This window comes from Zootermopsis nevadensis, unplaced genomic scaffold, assembly GCF_977971745.1.
Source record: "Zootermopsis nevadensis isolate Lab colony 2312 unplaced genomic scaffold, Znev_1.0 Znev_ptg000024l, whole genome shotgun sequence".
NCBI classification, from domain to species: domain Eukaryota; kingdom Metazoa; phylum Arthropoda; class Insecta; order Blattodea; family Termopsidae; genus Zootermopsis; species Zootermopsis nevadensis.
In genome coordinates this window covers 11190736-11210975 of record NW_028259156.1, presented here as the reverse complement: position 1 = coordinate 11210975, position 20240 = coordinate 11190736, and the positions used below count along the sequence as shown (strand labels likewise).

At 37.5% G+C, this 20240-nt stretch overlaps 1 protein-coding gene and 1 long non-coding RNA gene across 8 annotated transcripts in view; one reads left to right on the top strand and one right to left on the bottom strand.

The window, feature by feature from the left end:
• The window catches only part of LOC110832008 (uncharacterized), a 54996-nt gene that overhangs the window by 2100 nt on the left and 32656 nt on the right, over positions 1-20240 (top strand). For 5 of the 7 annotated variants that reach the window (XM_022068628.2, XM_087355527.1, XM_087355526.1 and 2 more), the window contains exon 2: positions 16549-16648. The exons of the other annotated variants lie outside the window; for them this stretch is intronic. The gene's annotated coding sequence lies outside the window, so the exon portion shown is untranslated. The remainder of the gene's footprint in view (positions 1-16548; positions 16649-20240) is intronic. 7 annotated transcript variants of the gene reach the window in all.
• Positions 12816-18806, bottom strand: LOC110832011 (uncharacterized). The gene is made up of 3 exons (XR_002543777.2): positions 18665-18806; positions 13619-13802; positions 12816-13400 (listed from the first exon to the last, which is right to left on the bottom strand). It is a non-coding gene; the product is annotated as an uncharacterized LOC110832011 (long non-coding RNA).

Here is a 20240-nt window from a genome sequence, read left to right as displayed (position 1 = left end):
GCATTAAGCACTAACAGAATAAGAAAATCAGTATTTCTGAATTACAGTCCATGTGTGGGAAGGGGAGCGGGGAAAATCTCTTGACGCTAATGTCCATGAGGACAGAACATATTGCACATAATTCTCCAAAGGAAAATTACAATTGCAGAGAGTAATTTTTGTAAGATGGTAACTTCGTGATTTTCTTTCCTGAAAGGAGACTAGTTTAATGGTGGCTGATTTCTCGCCCTTTGAACGACATAATTTCAAAGATCCGCGCAGGCAAATTGATCTTTAGCGCATAGAAACTTATTGCTATAGGCATATATGTTGAATAATACAAGTCGACTCACAAATATGCAGCCTGTTATCATTAATTTTATTATTTCACTTTCAATCGCCCAGATTATTTAGCCACTGAATGATAGTATACTTGGTGAATAATGAATTGGAAAGGAAACTGTCGTGATATAATTCAAGGAACTATCCTGGCGATTTCAGTCTTCTTGGTTGTTGCGCCGTGTAGTAGGGCAGATGTTTACTAAAGTTTCGGAGGTCATACTGCCTCCGTCATCAGGGCAGTATGACCTCTGAAACTTTGGCAAACATTTAGACGGCGCAACACCCCAGAAGACAGAAATCTTCATACTCACCGCTGTGAAAACCTCAAGTCATACAACTATCCTGGAATTTGCAGGAGAGAAAGAGGAAAACTGCGAAAATGTTCAGTCAGGAACGGAAGTGAGAGAGATGCCCAACCACGAAATGGCCGTACTTGGAGAGCGCAAATCCTTTAAACTGAGTTTAAATTTAACTTTTCAGATTTGTTACAATCGTGCAGTGCAAGGTGCTACCATTGCTGTTGTGAACGACAGATTTGTACGAGCTACATAGAACATAGAGACCAATAAAGTACTTGGTATCGCAAAGCGTTACGATAGCTATGTATTGCATTGTTTAAATTGTGGCATGGCGATATGATAGAAATCATCAGCAGCTACTTATTGCATTAATTCCAGAATGAAGTTAGTTACTGTGCTAGTTTCAAGGGTCAAGAGGTTGGCATCTAGATCTACTATTATTTCAATATATCATAGGAGGTGCGATCGGAAAGTTTCTAGACTGCGCCTATAAAAACCCGTACACTTATCTCAGGTATTAAATTCATCCATCACCCTCGAAGTAGTTCCCCTGGGAGTGAACACAACGATCCCAGCGCCGCTGCCAAGCCTGGAAGCATCCCTGGAAATCTTTCTTTGTCAGCCTGTCAAGCACCATCTGCGCTTCTGCCTGAATCTCTTCTATCGTCTCAAATCTCCTTCCCTTTAGCTGAATTTTCATCTTTGGGAAGAGGAAGAAGTCACACGGAGCTTAGAAAGGAAGTTGGGGTCGGTTCTTGCAAGATCTTTGAGCTCCTGACAAACGAGAAGTCGATTCTGCTTCTGGTCCTCAGACAGGATACGTCGCATGTGGAGTTCTTCCTTTAGAATCAGCTGACAGGTCCCATAGCCTATCCCAACAATGTCGCACAAGTCGTTGATGGTACGACGTCGATCTTCGTGAATGGCCTGCCGAATCTTCGTAACATTTTCGGGCGTTGTGCTCGAAGATGGTCGTCCAGAACGCTCGTCATCATCGACAGAGGTTCGGCCATTTTTAAAACGTGAATGCCACACAAAAGTTTGTGCACGACCCATTGCGGACTCCCCAAATGCTTGCTTTAGCGTTTCATAGGTTTCCGTAGCCGTTTTGGCGAGTCTTTGGCAAAATTTGATGCACACGCCATTCCGAAATCGCAGGAGGGTCGGTGTAATGCACTACCAAAACGCCCGTAACTAAGAAACAAATGCTAATTCGATAATGCCGGCTGGCTCACTGATTCACTATGAATGTAGGCCGCACCCCCTAGCGGCAGAAGCTCGTACTACATCCGGTTCGCCCGCTATTGACACAGTATTGAAACTTTCCGATCGCACCTCGTATGTGGCTTGTAAGTGTGACCCTGTGTTGAGTACCTTCGGCATGTGTGATGGACTTTAATTAAATTTGTATACAAATCTGCAGATACCGGAGGTTAGTACTAGCAGAAATTTAATTTGAAGTAACTTTTGCAGTGAGATGGAGGGATTTAGAGTGAAAAATAGCCATTGTTGTTTCTTCATAGAATGTAATGCAGTTCGTTGTGGGATTCATTCTTTATTTTCAAAGGACTTGGCATGCGTTACTTTGGACACGTGTTCATAACTGTAAACTAACTTCATGTTGCAGGGTTGAAGATTGTTAGGGTTATTAAATAAAGGATGGCGGTACATGTAGCACGCGTGTGGAGAAGTAAGAAATACAAACTCAATTTTAGTTGTGAAACCTCAAGGAAAGAGACGACAGCTTCGGAGATTAATGCGTTGCTCAAGAATAACATTACAATTTAGCTTAGAAAAATAGGGTAAGAAGGTGGAGACGGGATGCAACTGGCTCAGGGTGGAGGGTTTTCTTGGACGCATACTAACATACCCTGTAGTTTTATATTATCATTTCTGGACAAATTGCTTTACTAGTGAGATGGTCGTTTCATGTTCCTTGCTACATACATCATTTGTCCATTGTATTGTAGTACGGTTCTGTGCGTTGTTAATAGCTGCAGGTACAAAGACCTTTGACATTTCGGCGCTCGTTGCTTTGTTCCAAGTTTTCTAAGACTACTGTTGTTTCCTCTCATTGTCAACTTCCCACCATCGCCAGTGACCTTTAAGTGTTTGTAGGAATCTCCTCCGTCATACACCTTCTCTCTTCGCAAAGAAGGAAATACCAGTTTCATAATAATTAAAATGTTTGTTAGAAATATCTTCGGAACGAAAGTAATTGGTATCAAATATCCTTGAAATGATGCAGCTGTATGTGTTCTTTTGTGATGTCAGATTTCTAGGGTATGCTTTGGTATAGTTTTCTCTAAACCAGCGGTTCTCAAACTGTGGTACCGGTACCCCATGGGGTACTATTGATGCTCTCAGGGTTGTCATGAATTTACATTCATATGCATACTTACAGCATTAATTAAACGCGATCCAGTGCTACAAACCATTTTAAAAATTAATTTTCATACTTCCCGCATTTAACATTAATATAACCAAGCTGTAGGCCTACTATGCACTTTCTTTTCTATCAGCAATACAGATGTAGGTTGTGGTTTTCCACGTTTCCTTTGCGTGGGGTACCAAACTTTTCTTTTATCAGGGTTATCAGGCACAAGAAGTTTGAAACCCCTACCCCATACAGTGTGTTCTGTCATCACTTAAACTGGAGTGGTGATCAGTGAACACTGTTCTGCTCTTTAGGTGATGATGGTTAAAATAGGAGCTCATTAAATGTCTAATTTTCTTTTCATATTTTACACACCAGAGGAGGTGCAATGAGAAAAGTAAGACTTCTAAGCAGCATTGTTATGATTTGTAAGGTCATATACCTTCATATTAATTTTCTGTAAAGAAGATTAATTAACTTTTTTCTTGGCTGTTTAAATTAACTTAAACTAACCTAACGTCGTTGTAAACTTAACTCAAAATAGTCATCATGGAGTTGCTACTATCCCAACAGGTCAGACATAGTGATCTAGTACCTTCAACTTGCCGACCGACATCGATTTGGAGAAAAACTGATAGTCGCTCAGTTAGTCAAGACATTCCGCTTTTCGTATGGAACCTGAAGGTTCGTCATGTTCACAAGAGTCCGCCAATTGACCGTGTCCTGAACGAGCTGAATTCATCCATCATCACACACTTTATTTTAAGGTGCTTTGAATTCTGTCGTTACATCTACGCTTAGCTCTCCAAAATAGTATCTTTCCTTCAGGTTCTCCGATTAAAATTTGTACGCATTACTTATCTCCCATGCGTGCTGAATTCCCTGCGCACTCAATCATACTTGACCTCAGAAACATCACAACTGATTCCTCCCCGTTCATTTCCATTTTATCATCCAACGTCATTTGATTCTAAATACCTTCTGCAGTCGAAGTAGTATCATTAAATATAACACTTTACGTAATTAAATGCATCATCTGCTTCAACTTTAAATAACTGTGTTCTGTCCACATAGTGTATTTATGGGTTTTGTTAAATTCTCAAAAAATTGTTATTGTTTTCTTAACATTATTTATCAGTTGATCTTTGTAATAGAGACGCGTTGATTTCTTTGATGTACGAACGAAATTTTTAAATATTATTTATACGAGCTTCGGGCTACAAATAGTTAAGTAACTTTAATCAGGTAAGCGGATTCAGCATAAAATCGACGTTTTCTGTATAGAATTATGGGTTGAAAAATGTGCCTGACGATTCGTATATCGTAAAGTGTTGTATATAAATCTATTAATCGGCTAAGTTGTCCCTGTGCTTATCCCATAAAAAGATATGGGGGAGTTGGCTGCATACATTCTTAATCTCGGTACTAGATGGGGAAGATCGGTTAACTTTATGTTCTTAACCCTTTACACCAAGGAAAGAGCCAGTCCTTAGCAGGGGCGAAAGGAAAAATCCCATTTCACATCCTCGATTAATGTGTCTTCCCTGCAGTAACTGGAAATACAAATTTGGCATTTATAAGACGAAATTATATAAAGATACGTAACTTTCTTCATTGAAATATATAATAACCACACGAGTTCTTTGCTACCAATGCGAACTGTGATCAACGTAATACAATTTCGAAACGTAGATATATGGCACTTCCAAATTAGTACCATTTACAAGGTATGGCGTAGAAATTACCTTCTGTATAGAAGTTTGGGGAACTATTAAGTGTATTAGAAAAGGAGATGAGTGTTGAGAAATTAAGAAGACGTGTTTGATGTCTAAGGACTCGAGGTGGGTAGAAAGTTCTGACATCATAGAATCGTGGTTGATGAAGTGGGTTGTAGATACCGTACTCCTTCTGCGTTCCCGAGTTGAGGATTGAACACGTGTGCATGCAGAAAAGAACAGATGACAGGTTTTTGATGGAATGTGGATGCCTTTTTTCATTGTCAATCGAGTACAAGACCTCTAAATGTGAATGTTTTTAAGTTTCAATGTGCTGTTGTACACCTCTAATCACGAAATTCAGCGCAGCTGGTTCATTGTATTCGTGTTAATGTTAAACTGCATACAAAGTGGTGTCGTTCGATATCTGATAGTGACTTTAAGACGGTTAACGTGGTATTTCTCCTTACAACGGAGTTCATTTAAAGGCGTGGCTTTCTACTTTAAAAAGTGTTGATTTTAAGTCGTCTTTAATTTTATGATATTTCTGTTATATATACCACAGAAATGTACGCGTTGTTGTGTTGAATTTGTTGTGGTTTGAACGAGGAGCAATGTACTTCACAGAGTAACGCGATTTTAATATCATAAGCCTACATCTACAAAATGTATTAGAATATATTTTGCGGTTATTTTATCTTACACTTAAATTATATATGTATCTGAGTGTATCTGTAATTATTCTTGTTCCTCAGTAGCTGAAATGTTTTACCTCTCTTTCATTGACTAATTCCCAGATCATGTTACACGTCACATAAAATGTTTTCGAGGGTCATATGCGGCCCGCGGGTTGCAGGTTTGTTGCGGGTTGTATTTGCTCAAGGCTGTAAACGATGTGTATTTTTCTCTCTGCTTTTAGTAGCTTTCTTTGCTTGATAATGGGATATCGATTCCGATGTTCATAGCACCTTATATTTTGTTCCCTCCTGCTGATTGTGGTAATCATTCATTAATTCCATTAAGAAATAAGTTTGGAAAAGAAGATTAGATATTCAGATAATGATGTCACATTATCTAGAGTATGTGATAACGTTTAAAATTGATGACAAAGGAAATTAAAATTATCTTCATTATCTGAAGGCTCACACCCATTTACGTTCCAATTTTATTTTGAAATTACGGTTTAATGCAATTTGTAATGAGCTTACTCAGGGTAGCATTTAGACGCATGAAGCTTTATCCGGTCTGTAAAATCCGACTATATAATAAAACCAACAAAATTATTTTCGTTAGAAGCATTTAATTATTAATGGAGCCTGCGTAATGCAATTAATAGGACCTAAATCTGGTACATAGCAGGAAATAATACGGCATTTTGTATCAACGACCTTTCGTACTTTGGTGCTTAGATACAGGGATGGCTTTGCCTTTAATGTATGACTGCTGTTGGTTAGACCAGTTAATAACAGTTTTATGTCTTAAAAAGTAAACATCAGGGTGACTGAGAGATGCAAATTTTCAAATAATTTTTCTAAATCTGTACTCTGAGTAGGAGAACTTACAATTTCACAACCTTTCTTTTCCCCAAGAATTACTTTTGGCATGGCTGGCTCTTTTAATCAGTAAATACTAACAAGTACGGATATATTCCTAGGATATTCTCGCAGTATCTGAACATATTTGTTTTAGTCTAGTCCAGGGGTGGCCAGCCCGCGGGCCGCATGTGGCCCGCCTTGAACATTTTTCCGGCCCGCGAGATTCATCACACTTTTACAAAATATATTTATTAGTATCATTATTATTATATTATCTATGTTTACATGTAAGAATAATAGTAAACACAATAATAATAACTCATTATGTTTCAATTTTTCACTCCAAAAAAATGTCTATAGTGTATCTAAATCTAATATGGGGATATATAATTTTATATGTGGCCCGCGGAGTTATGATGCATTTCCAAAGTGGCCCGAAAGATCATTTGGGTTGGCCACCCCTGGTCTAGGCGTTCACCCCAAGACCCAATTAATATGTAAAAATGCCAGCGACCAACATCTGTTGCATTATATCAATGATAGATTGGAATGGATGCTGCTTTTGAACCGATTTTTGAACGACCCACAAAATAGGAAAGCATTTTTTCATATTTCTAGCAATTTCATGTCCAGAGCTCTGGAAACAGAACGTGAATCTAGTAATTACATACTAAATCCCATTTACCAAGAGACTGGCAGCCATCTTGTCCGTGGCCTATAAGCGACCGTATTTCTGGACATATGTAAATAAGTTTTTTAATATTATGCGTTTTTTATTTTATAGTTTCTGAAAAAGGGTATCAGATAGAACGAGTTGAAATGCTGTTACATCAGAAACCTGCAAAGAACATGTATTATGTCATTAATTGATTTTAATAATACAGCGTCTGATAGATCCTCGGGTTGCAGTTAGAGAAGATGGTGTCCAGACGCAGAGAATAGATGCAAATATATGAAGTAAGGAGTCGCAGGCAGCCGATAAAATGTGGTCATCCATAGTGGGATCTGAGCATTGGTCACACGAACTATTACGCCAGACTCAGAAAAATTATTTGGGAGCGGCCTATGTTACGTCTTGTAAAATTACTTATACTGTTTGTTTCGGTGATAAGTGCTGTTGGCTTCTTCCCATCATTTTTATAAGACATAATAGCCAGACGTGCAAGATAAGTTTCATTATCGATAAACTTAGGTTACTTCTCCCTTACAGGTGGCCTTTAAGTAAAACGGTTTGACATAAATGCTGCTTATGTTAATTATCAAATATTTTGTCATGGTAATGTGTTTTCTTATTTAATTTAAACGGGCATATGTTGGTTCTTAAGCCGTGTTTTAGGACTTCATGTTCTGATAGAAGTGTAAATATTTAACATTAGTATTCATGCTTGTCATCCAGACCATTGGCGTATAATTTTGTGTGTATTATTGCCTCAGTCATCGTCTATTTTTTCCACTTCAACGCAATTTGCTGCGACACCAGAGGATAAAGGCAGTCATACAAAAAAAAAGGAACAAGCAGCAGCCTTAGGAATGATCACACTTTCTGGTAGGATGTGTGCCATTCCTATTTCACCTTATGTTAAAATGTTATTTAACTCAGACTACATACACCACTTACACCATTAGCGCTGGAAATTTTATAACTTACGTACAACGTATTAGACTTAGTTATACTCGGACTCCATCAGTTAAGTAGTTAAGTAGGCTTGTGTTATAACTTATTTATTTATACACGAAACTCATTCCATGAAGCACAGTGCTTCTTGGGATAATCAGGAAATCTCTTACCTTTTATGAAACCAAAAGTTTCGTTTATGTGTCATGAACCCAAAACTGCATCCTATTCTGAGCCACATGAATCAAACCCAGACACTCCCAGCCAATTTACAACATTTGTATACATAGGCCGAATTGTTTTAGAGTTACTAACCGCAAGTTATAGTTGATTACTTCGATTATTATAGAAGTGTGCTAAAACTTTGATAAAAATTAAGGTATAGGTGGTGTATTTTATATTTGGCTTGATGCGACGTTTCAGAATATTTTAACATAAATTTTTAAGGTGACGAAAATTGAAAACAAGTATGTATACAAATGATCCAAGTTAACTTGAAGTCGTAACACGCGGACGCATTCACTTGACTAATTGGGTTGTAGTGTTCAAGCATGGCAGGAATGAAATGCTTTTTTATAAATAAATTTAGTTTTGTTCGTGCGAATATAGCGTAGTCTGCTGTGACGGGGAAATCAGTTGAAGCTCAACAGGTCATGGGTGTAACTTTACACCGCCTCCAAAATTTACTATGCAGGATATTATGCCAACCAGTACTGCTATCTTGACTGACAGTTAAGGTAAACAAGGGTAGAAAGGTGTAGCTACTCCGATAAAGTGCATGTATTTCCTGATACTTTGAATACCTCATTGTCACTAATATTTTGCTACGTACGCAAATATTTAGTGACACATTTAAGATATGAGACTGCACAGAGCCAGAAATTATTTTTGCATGTCGTTAAATACGAGCCATATCAAAATAAGTTTCATATAACACTTGTAGATCGTAATGGCCCCTTGATGATGAGTGATTTTTAAGACATCGAAGATGTCTGCTGCGTAAAGTAAGTGTTATATCTACCGATAGGAACTAAAATTGAATTTGTCCTAGAGTATTGAATGTAGCCCCCAGTGCCTTATTTTATTTTTAAAATCGGTCAGTAGGTCCTGAGGTGAAATGTGCGGACTTACAAACAAGCCCTCCCGATTATGCATTTACTTCATATAGGCTAATCCGTGCAAAGGGCGCACGTAAAGTCACAGGGTAATTGAACGGAAATGAATTGTGTAATTTCATGTTGTACCATTCATATATGAGAGCTCTCAATACAGCGAATTTTAGTTTATTATTTATGTTCCAAATCACTACGCACATCGGACGTTTTACAGGTTGTAACATTGGTATCTGTGTGTTATCTAATTACATTCAAAATTCTGTGCGTCGAGTTTAATCCTACAGCGCAATATGTCTTCTTGTTTGCATCGTTTCTTGTAGAGCTGTTGGAAAGTGAGGTACATATTCGGATATTTTTGTGGAAAGTAATTTATAAGATTTTGTGTCTTGAAGGCTAATTAACACAAACGGCAGTCACAGTCTATTGATACTCTGTATGAAAATTATATTCTGAAGGTTGCGATCGTAATTGGTTTTATTCTATTGATTTATGAATCGCAAATTACAACATTCAGCTTCATATATTGCGTACATATTTATGTGGGACCATCCGTGGTAGTTCTAACGCCGTACACTTCTTGTAATCTTGAAATATCGGTTGCCGGTTATTATGATGGAGTTTTTGTCAGTTTTTCTTGCCGAAAACTGCATATTTCGCACCATTGAAGCAAGCCGTGTCTGTATTGAATCTAAATTTTTATATAATGAACCCTAACAGGTACTTTTTTGTAAATTCAGATATTGCGTGGAACATATTCCACGTGTGGGGTCCAGATCACAAGTGAGAAATTTCAGCTAAATATGTACGTACACTACACTGTTCGTGGTTTTTTGGTTTTCTTATTGTCTTTATTTTATTTTTCCCGTGTTCCATTGAAGTATTCTGAACACATTTAACGGATGGTCGGACGTATTTTATTCCCATTTGTAACAGGAATGATCCTGTCGAGAAGATTCCAGGAAACACAATTCGGAACAAAATTTCACAAATAGAAAATAAGTTCTAGCAGATCATGTTTAGCTAAATTAGTATGTATCCTTTATGGGCCCACATAAATAGGTTTCATTTTACAGATGAAATTTTGCATTGTTATTTACCCGTATAGAGCTCGTAATCAGATAAATGTTCCGGTAACAAACATCTTTACGTTTAATTCAGGTTCCCGTTCGGGCTAGTTTTGCTCTATGTATTTAGGGACTAACTGACCATTTTGTCGGCTATTATTTAATAACTCTACTTAATACAGAAAAAGTTGTTTAGCCACATGCCTGCGTTCCAGTGAAGTGCCCATCTCATCATAAATTATTCAAGTCATAAGGTTGGCGTTAGTGGTCTTAAACTTGCGCTTTGTGTAACTGTAAGTGCTCGCCAAATCGGTGAACTTCCTGCCTAGATACTTTCACGTACCTTCTGTATGCGAAGTTATTGTTCTCATATGTAGGATAGGAGCTCATTAGTACTGTTTTATGGTGGATCGTGAGCTAGTCCTTGTTCCTGAAACGGCATCTCTTTGATAATCGAATCGTAATTACATGGAGAAAATTTGAAAATTCACATAACGACATTCAAAGATACAAAACCATCAGAATAATATGCAGAACATTCTAGACGCTATCATTAATATTTTATGCATCGTGGTTACCTTTCATTCTGTATTTGTGCAGACCTGTATATGAGATTCCTGTTATTTGCTGTCATACTCTTAGTTCCAGTTGGATGTCGCTCACCTTAAGGGAAGGACACAAATTGAGGGTATTTGAGAATGGAGTGCTTAGGAATTTATGGGTGGTCCTAAGTGGAATGTAAGTGACTGCATTGCATAAAAAGTCTTAGTAACAAGTATAGCTTCCTTTTGTCCTTTAGGTGGTACACGGACAGGATTTTTAAGAATACTTTAGTATATAGTCTACTGTATGAAGCTCAAAAGCGAATATTTGTTAAGCATTAATTTAAAATTAACATGTTATTTTTTAAATCAGGGATGAAGGTCGCTAACGTTGGTAATGAAGGGGGTTTGAGGAGGCAACGCCAGTCTGAATATTAAATAAAATCTTGCAATATGATTAGAAAATGCGTTTTTGTGTTTTAAACATTTCTTTCCTCTTACCTGACTGATAATCAAATGGCGTGTCTGAGCCATATTTGTGTTGCCAAATAATAGTCGATTGATTCTATTCTTACCATGCTTGCATGAACGTTTATTGACCTACATCGAGCTAAGTGTATTAGTAGCGGGAATGCACTTACATCATTATAGGTTGAGATTAGTTCTTATAGTTTCATAATTCCATGATGAAACCTTGATATAGGCGGAACGTATAAATGAAACTTTCTATAAATCTGCTATTATGACGAAAGAACATCATTTTACATTCCATTAATGCCGTATAGTATAGGGTTAAATGTACAGTAATTAAACTTTAAAACACGTTCTTACCAAATAAGGAAATGGTGTGTGCAATTTTGTAAAGGTATTTTTCTCTTGAAACACTGATACAGTTCGTAAATAAGAATTATTAAAAGTAGTCAGGTTTAGTTTATGTGATTAGATCCAAACCAAATAACATCTACAGTTATGAGCGCTCTAAGTTCATAGTTTCAGACCAAGTGACATTATACCAATTTCCACGCGGAATTTGTTCTGTGTAAAACCACCAGACAATAGTGTCAGTGGCCTCTTTGCCGCGATAGACCTCCTCCTTTTCCAGCAACCTGTGCCCTTTCTGTCTCGAGGTTTGCGTGTGTGGCCTCTTGAGTGTTTATGTTTGGGCCTAGGCCCGAATGTAAAAATATGGAAGCATTACATTGTGAGTGATAACATGAAGCCGGAAGCAGCATTTCAAATCAAGCGTCATCTAATAACGCAATGTTTCAAAGTCGGTGGTTCGCGGGTAGCTGCCAACGCGCGGTTTAATTTGTACCGGTCCGCAAATTGTAGTTTTCACTACGTAAAATGTATTTTATTATAGGTGAGGAAATTATTACTTTATTTACAACCTTCCGCCATTTCCTATGTTTTCGTTTCTTCTTAGCGATTAAACTGTAAACACTTTTCCCCTTTCCCCTCTGAGGGTTGTAATCATTTGACGGGCCAATTAGTGAGGAAGATAGCGTGTTTTTTGGAGTAGGATGCTGCATAACGCAGAGGTGGTGATACGGAGCCATGTTACAAAACCGAGATTCTTGGAAGACGTAGGTAGGCATACATATCTTAATTTCATAGCATTTCGTATGCTTTCGTGCATAATTTTTAATTTAGCGGTGTCTTGTACGGTTGCTTATTACATCGTTTCTCCTAATACAACATAAAGATGCTCATTATTATACTGTAAATAAACGTTTATATACGCTGTCAGTAATTCGATTTGTAAACCACGGGCTGTCAGCCCGGCTAACATAGTCAATCTGTTGTAACTATTATCTGCATTGTATATATGTACAGTGAGAGCTTCGGTCCTCGGAAAATCCACTGTAGCGGTGTTTTTCAGGACAGTGACACCAACTGAATTTAGAATTAGGCCCATTCCAAATACAAGTCATACGCCTATTTTGTACTTAAGGGCCTCATATAAATTAACTCTAAATATAAAGCAGTCCTAAATACTGATTTCGATTTTTTTGGGGGGGGTAGTGAGTCTTGTCCGTGGTTAGCAGCATTTCGGAGGATCACAATGTCTCCTTCAGGATATCAGTGAAGATAACCTCAGGTGTTACATAGCCCTAAATAGTTACTTCAAGAATCCATTTTGTACCATAAGACACAGTTTAGGACGCAGCCGTCACGGAGAACGCACTCTTATTGCTCCTGTTTGTGGTTTTACAAGCATATTATACTACATAGCGATCCGTACTGTATTTGTGACTGGTTAATTAGTGTATTACAGCAGTAAATTTTATCAGAGATAATTTCTTTCTTTGTCAGAGATCTTAGGATATTTGGCTATAGGTATTCGATCATCTGTAATGGTTTTTTCTTCGAGTTGTTATTAAACTTTTGCCTTGGCCTCCTTTCATTGTGTACAGTCTATTCAGACATATGGTAGGATCCTTTAGATGCGAGGCAAGTCCTTAAGGTCCCTACATGCCCAAAACAAAACAGACGCGGACGAACGTCTGTGTTCAGCGTTGGGTTCGAACCAATAGTTCTGTTGTTTTGACAGTCGAAGACCGTGCGGCCACAGTGATCCATTTATTTTTATTTGCATTGTATGACCCCGAAGAACATCGAGTCTGTTGACGTAATATTCCACAATGAAACGTTTTGAATTGCGGATGAAAGTACTTGTCCCATGTTTGGTGTGAAACTCGTCGTTGTTCGTATGTCATTCAAGAAAAAAACGTTTTTTTCCTTTAAAGGAAAACTTCGTTTCTTGTCGTCATCGCGTGAGTTGCAAGTACATTAGTAGGATATGACGGGACATTCCTGGAAAATAAGAATGTTTCAGGTTGAGATAAACTGTCCTCTTCGCTGACAAAAATGGAATGCACGTAACATTTATTTTAAGATGCTTAGGCCTATATTCTTGGGATAATTTGAGAGAAAAATAGTAGAAGACAAAAATAGAGGAAGTGAGAGTGAAAGGAAGAGGGACAAATTTCGAAAGTTTTTGGAAAATGAGGATAATGGATAAATATACCTACCCTTCAGCATGGATTGAAAAAATTGGTTTTGTTTACGCATGACATGTCTGCTGTCAAGCGGGTAACTGGGCGGTTGTAGAAAGCTGACCGATGCGGACTTTAAAGATGAGTTTATGCAGATCACTGAGTTATATGCGGATTTGCATAGACATGCCCTTGTTAAGGTACTCTCCCAGATTTTAACCTGGAGTGAATGAGGAAATGAAATATTTATTTCAGTTAAGATAGCAGTTCCATAATTAAATTATATCGACACATTTTGTTAAAGGCTCGAAATGCTGTTTTGCGTTAAAATCTGTTATTTTCTGGCAGTACGAGCATATGGTTAATATTGTAAGAGCTTACAATTTTTTGCGTAGCTGCAGATTAAAGTACTTTGTTGTGTATCGCGATGGATAACCGTGAGTATGTCTGCCAGTGTTGCAGTGGTATATGGTAGCTGAAGAATTGCGATTTCTTGAGTTTGTGCCAGAAACCTTTATCTTAGCCACTTTTAATGCCACCATGATCTCAGATACGAATTTCTGCTGCGTAATATTTTGGTTTAGTTCCAGTTTCTTTTCATATTAAAAAATAAATTGTTAAAAATTTATTAGGTACGTTACTATTTTCTTGTTTGTCTTGAATTACTTTGAATTAAAACCCCTGAAAACTCAATAACAAGGACTATATATAATTTACTATTCCACAATTAAGACGCAAAGCATCTTAATTACGGCAAGTTATCGCCTACCTTTGCAAACATCATCCTTATTATAAATAGCAGTTCAAAGGTAATAGACAGCGTTGTAGTGTACAAAGCACCGTTCCACGGTATAGCAGAAGAGTTGGAAATAATCTCTGTTTTTTCGAGTGCTGATTTTCGTTGGTCATAGACTTTAGAGATTCCAAATAGAAAGAAGCGTAAAACTGTATTAGGCATATCACTAAGGCCGTAGTTTGTATACTCTTTTGTAGAACTGCGTCTATAGACCCAAAATGGGCTCTAGTAATTAAGAAAGACAGGTTTAAAAACTTTCACTATTTATTGTATAGCAGTAACAGAGAATCGATTTAATTTTTCCAGTTCTTTTACCTTTTCCATTTTGTTATTTATTTAAGATAATTAAAATAAATCACGCTTTAGTGCAGTGGTGTAGAGAAAAAAATCCTTTTAATTCGCCAAGTTTAAATGTTTTTGTAAACATCATTTTCGAGGGTCGAAACTGTTCGGTTAGGTGATTGGAAGTCCTTTGACAGCACAAGCACTGGGCTAGTACATCTATTTAAAGATGAACTTCATTGAAACCTGTTGTTAATTTGGGAATTCAGTTACTTGCAGTGTTGTGACCGATTAACTATTTGTATCCTCTCCCTACACCATTCGCCAGCCAAGTATACTGAAGTGCAGACACAAATAAAAGTAAAGGTTTTCGCCTCAGAGTCTTAAGTAAAACGCATTATTTCCCCTCGATATGTGTCCCTCGTTACAAGTGAATCAACGCAACACTTTGAATAACGAAGCTGTTGTAAATAATGGTTAACATTTCAAATGTATTCGCACTAAGTACGCTGTCTTCTTTACGTCATGTCTGGTGGTTAAATGGTAACTAAGTATTCGGAAGACTATTAGAAAGTTGATCAGAAACTGAAAAAGGGACAATATTCAATGAAAATTGTCTGTTTTAAGTAGTTAAATATTTAATTTAATCCAAAACTTCAGCATTTAAAATTTTGGCGTTTGTTTTCAATTAAACACATGGTGCAGTAATTTCTGAACACCCAAGAAACTACAGGAGGTTTTTTAAACAAAATATGAAAATTTGTTGATAATGCTGATAGAGGCGGTGGTTAATACAAATGAGACGATGGAATGGAATTTATTTTTCAGGTAATGTCTGACGAGTGAGAGCATACATGTACACTGAAGTCTATGTGTAGACATAAGCTTTAGCTGTAACTTGGCTGATGTCGTGCCCTTTTCTGGCTTGCATACAGGAAATTATTACATGGGATTCCGGCCGACGCGGAGATGTCTCACAGGAAATAATTTTTATCCTCCATGCCCTTTCCCCCCTTCTGGTGGCATCATCTCTTCCAGCTATCCCAAGATCTGCGGCTGTAGTCTCGTTGCCACAGACTGATCATCCGATATTAAAATTGCGTAACTTTGTACACGCGCACTCACGCACAATCAATAAAGTCTGTGATGATTTCAGAGGCACCTGCGGTTTGCAAAAGTTTGTATGTGAATAAAAATGTTTTTAGACGCGTTCTTTGCAATTTTCCATGTCTTATTGGTCTTGCAGTACATTTATTGCAGATACAAATGTATTTGTTTAATGTAATAACATTACAAAGGGCGGAAATTATTAAGTTTGTCAATATTCACCATACCTAAAAGCGTTAAAAATAAAAGTTTCTTGACTGTATGCCTGCTTTATACCATATTACACCAAATTTTTGTTTGTTGGTCTGTGGTATTTTAGGGAGAACTGGTGAAATTTGATTCGACCTTCACTTAAATTAGAGATTATGTTGGACCAATATGGACCAAAATTAGATTCGCCTGATTACTTGTATTGTCGACTCCTCAGTAGAAAATTTAGTATGACACTGTTTAGTAGTTTTGACGACGAAAATACGACTTTCCTTTTTGAAACCATTTCTTGATTTCGCGCATTGAAAACTTATTAAAGAATAGAACGTAAATTATTTTCCTTGTAGTTAGTACACGTATGCTTCACTGGCCTATGCACCTGTAGGTAAAGGTTGAGACGGACTTTCCCTAAATTTCTCAGCACGTGTTATGCACTTGACTGTGGTCGGAGGCATTGTACCCTTGCATTAATTATTTACGTGTTCTTGAATAACCTCGGTCAGTCTAGTGAATATGAAAGTTAGGCATCCGTTGTCCGGAAAGTGTCTCATTAAGCTATATCTTCTTTCAGCAAAGTGGGACACCTCCCAGATGTTCCTGCAGAGCTTGTTGAGACATTATCCGGATGTTGATGGATGTGGGCGTGAAGGACCTGTGACTTAGTTCCTAAGGTATGCCTCAAAATAACGTATCAGTGTTTTTTGTATGAATTTACGTCACGCACAATTTGAAATTAGTGTAACAAGTAACAAAGGCTTTGTTGTTGGACAACGTGTTTCCAGTTCAGCTCTGCTAGAAGTATTACCACTTACTGAAAACCACTTGGTTTAATCCGTGTGCTTGTTATTCCTTTATTATTATTATTATTATTATTATTATTATTATTATTATGTTCGTTTATGGATTCTATAAAAATATTTTTCGATATAAAATAACCTAATTTCCCAAAATTTATGGAAATGTAGTTAGTTGATGGCTGTGTTGCATAACATGCAGATAGACTTGTTAAGTACCATTGATTAGGTTTCTGAAAAGTGGTAGACTTTAATTCTGTTTTGTATTTCTGCTCAGGATAGTGTAAAGTGGTGGGCTGTTGAACACGGTAATGAATCTCCTGTTTCCATAAAACGTACGGAATTTTTTGATCAGCTGAGCAAATATCAGTTTCTCAAGAATTTTGCTTTATGTATCTAGAATAGTTTTTAATGTGTATTGGCTGTGTCAAGAACATATTTGTGTCTGCAATAAATTAACATAAAAACAGTGAGGAATGCAACGTTGCAAAGAACGCATAAAGAAATCTGTGTGCTTTGCGTTTGATATGACAGCCATTACTTATAATGGAATTAGATTGACTTCCTTGAGAGTTGTATTAAACATGTCAATCTCCTTGTAGGCCTACGTAGGTTCAACATTTGCCCCGAATCCCGACATAAGCTGCGCAAAGTGGGGCCAAGCTAATAAGTGGAAGAGGTGTAAATAGGTCTTAATTATTGGAATTTATAGATCCTGGACCATCAGTAATATGATGATTTAATTACTAGAAACACGCATTCCATTACTTTTTTGGCTCCATGCCAGTTGGGGGGAGGGGTGTAACTGCAGCCCGTAAAACATATAATACTGCCCGCGGTGTTCGGATGTTGATGACATGACCTTTTATCGATTTTTACTTTACCATACGTAGTACAGAGAATGTTTTGTAACCGCGGAACAAAATATCGAGATTTCTTTTACGGAAGTGCTACTATTGGTGTCCCTAAGTTTACTTATTAGTTTCCTCTTTCTGCATCTGGGTACTGTCTCAAGATCCTGTTTAATGCTTGAGGACTTCAGAATTTAGTTGTTACGGTGATGAAGCACTACTCCATGAATATATCTGAGGAAATGGGGGGTAAATGTATGTGCATTATTGATCTTGGCAACAAATAGGTGAATGGTCAGCTTCACGCACCGGCCTCTTTAACCCTGGAAAAGGAGCCACTTGTAGACTTTGGATAGGAAAGTTGGTGGGTCCCAGAGCCAGAAAAATGTCTGTCTGTGCTGGGAATCTGTCCTTGGACGTCCAGTCACATGACTGAATATCCTAATTTATTTTAGTAATTATATTTCTATGTATTTTGTTGTATCTGTAAAATGTGTTCAGTCAGCAAGAATAATTGGCAGGTATATAATAATTTTTGAGTGTAGAGTTCTTTTTTGCGAAGCTTTTCTGCCCCTGATCACATCGAAATGGTGCCATCCGGTCCCCGGTTAAAATTATCCACCCCTGATTTATACCGGAAATCATACTTGATTGGCAGTGAATAGTAAGGCAGTTGTGATAGTTTTTCAAAGAAAATTTGAAAATACAGAGTAGTAAATTATTGCCCTTCCGTCAGTTTTCTTATTTCGTCCGATTTATACTACATTTGGTCTCGGGGGTTTGCACAAAAACATATGGAGTGCATTTAATTTTAGGAAGGATTCGATGTACCCCAAATTTTACGTGAGCATGTTGAACAAAAATTATGTAACCATTTCTTGTTCTGACCATGCGTAACATATACCCGCATTTCGAGCTGAAAATGTGTCACAATTGCAATAATTAATTTTCGTGATAAGTGTATAAATACGCAGTTCTTAAAATCTAAGACACCGATACATGACGCATTGAACACTAAAGGAACATACCAATGTGAACTAACCTGTCCACGGCAATGTTGGCGTTAAATGTATTTATTATCTTATTATTCCTCGATAGACACAGAGTTGTCTAGTTGACTTCCGTGGACCATCATCTTTGAATTCTGACTCGTATATGCGGTTCAGAAGCCGCGGCAACTTAGCAAGCACTGCCAGCTACTCTGAGGACTGTAGCAGACAGCCTTGCATGCGGTGCTAAGAATACAGCAGTGGGGGCTGTGTGAACCCATATTTGGCAATGCCCCCGCCCGCCCCATGTGCTGCTATGCTGTTGCTCTGCTCCGCCAAGGCTTCAAACTCATTCTTGGGGTTCTGTAGCTTCAATGTTCCTTTACTTTCTTTTCACTGCCCCAACTCATCTGGAGCTGTTGAAAAACTGTCTTCTCGACTACCGACATGTTCCGGAACGAGGTCGCCGGCCGTGTTAACTTCCTGGCATAGCCATATTTAGCGGTGGCTTGGAAATAAGTGACTTTGCAACCAAACTTATATGAAGGGGAAGGCTTACTGTTCAGTGACCAACATTTCTATCGTAAATGATTTATAAATATGCAAAATAAAATGTGATTTTCCAAACATCCGTCGGATGGCAATGCTGATCGTTAACTTAAAGTAGGCTGATGGGTGTGAATAGTTATAGGTCATACCATTTAACTTATGTCATGTATCATGTGTGGAGAAGAAATTTGATACGACTTGCTATAAGCACAAATATTATTTCTATGAATATTACCTGAACTGCACAAAGTGTATGCTCAACGGCGAGGTCATTCCTGTCTGTTCATCTCTCAATTGGCGTGTTTCATTACCGAAATAATTTAACGGATTCCGATTAAATTTTGTTGATGTCTGTGTGTGTCGGGGGAGAGGATGTCTACACTAAAATCACTAAAATGTTTACGGCATTCTTATTTTGGCCGTTTAGATTTACTGTTAAACCCGTCTTTACGTGAAGCTCGGTTTGATACTCAATGATATTTATCAAGCACTTCTCAACGTAAAAATTGATAGGTAGTACATAATATAAAACATAGACTTAATTAAATTGTTTTCGAACTTTGTTTTCTATTGCGTCACATATTTAACTAATTGAAAAGAACGATTATCTATGCTCGAATGACATGTAATATATCTTCTGTTGTCTGCGGCACAGATGCATCTGGAAACTGTTCCAGACCGTAAAGGGAGAATCGAAGAATACTGTACGAAACAATTTTAAACAGGCTTATAATTAGGTGTGTTTTTTTAGAAAATGTAAAAAGCTGTTTTTTTTTTGTTTTTTTTTTACATTTCTAATTACGGACATGGGAAAGAATTTTAATGCCCTACATCAGTTACTGTGTTAATGATCCAACTTTCTTAGCCTGTCTGCCATCTCCTAACAAACGAAGAATAATCTCAGTGAGCAATATATTGTGAATAAATTATAATGAAGGATGCGAAAAGTTGTGAGATTTGGTCCATAAATTGGTTTCTTTGTAATATTAATAGTTTCGCCATCAAGTCTGGCACGCGAGTCCCAGTCGAGCATTGCTATGGGCATTTACATCAACATCACCGAAACAGGTGCATGGATGG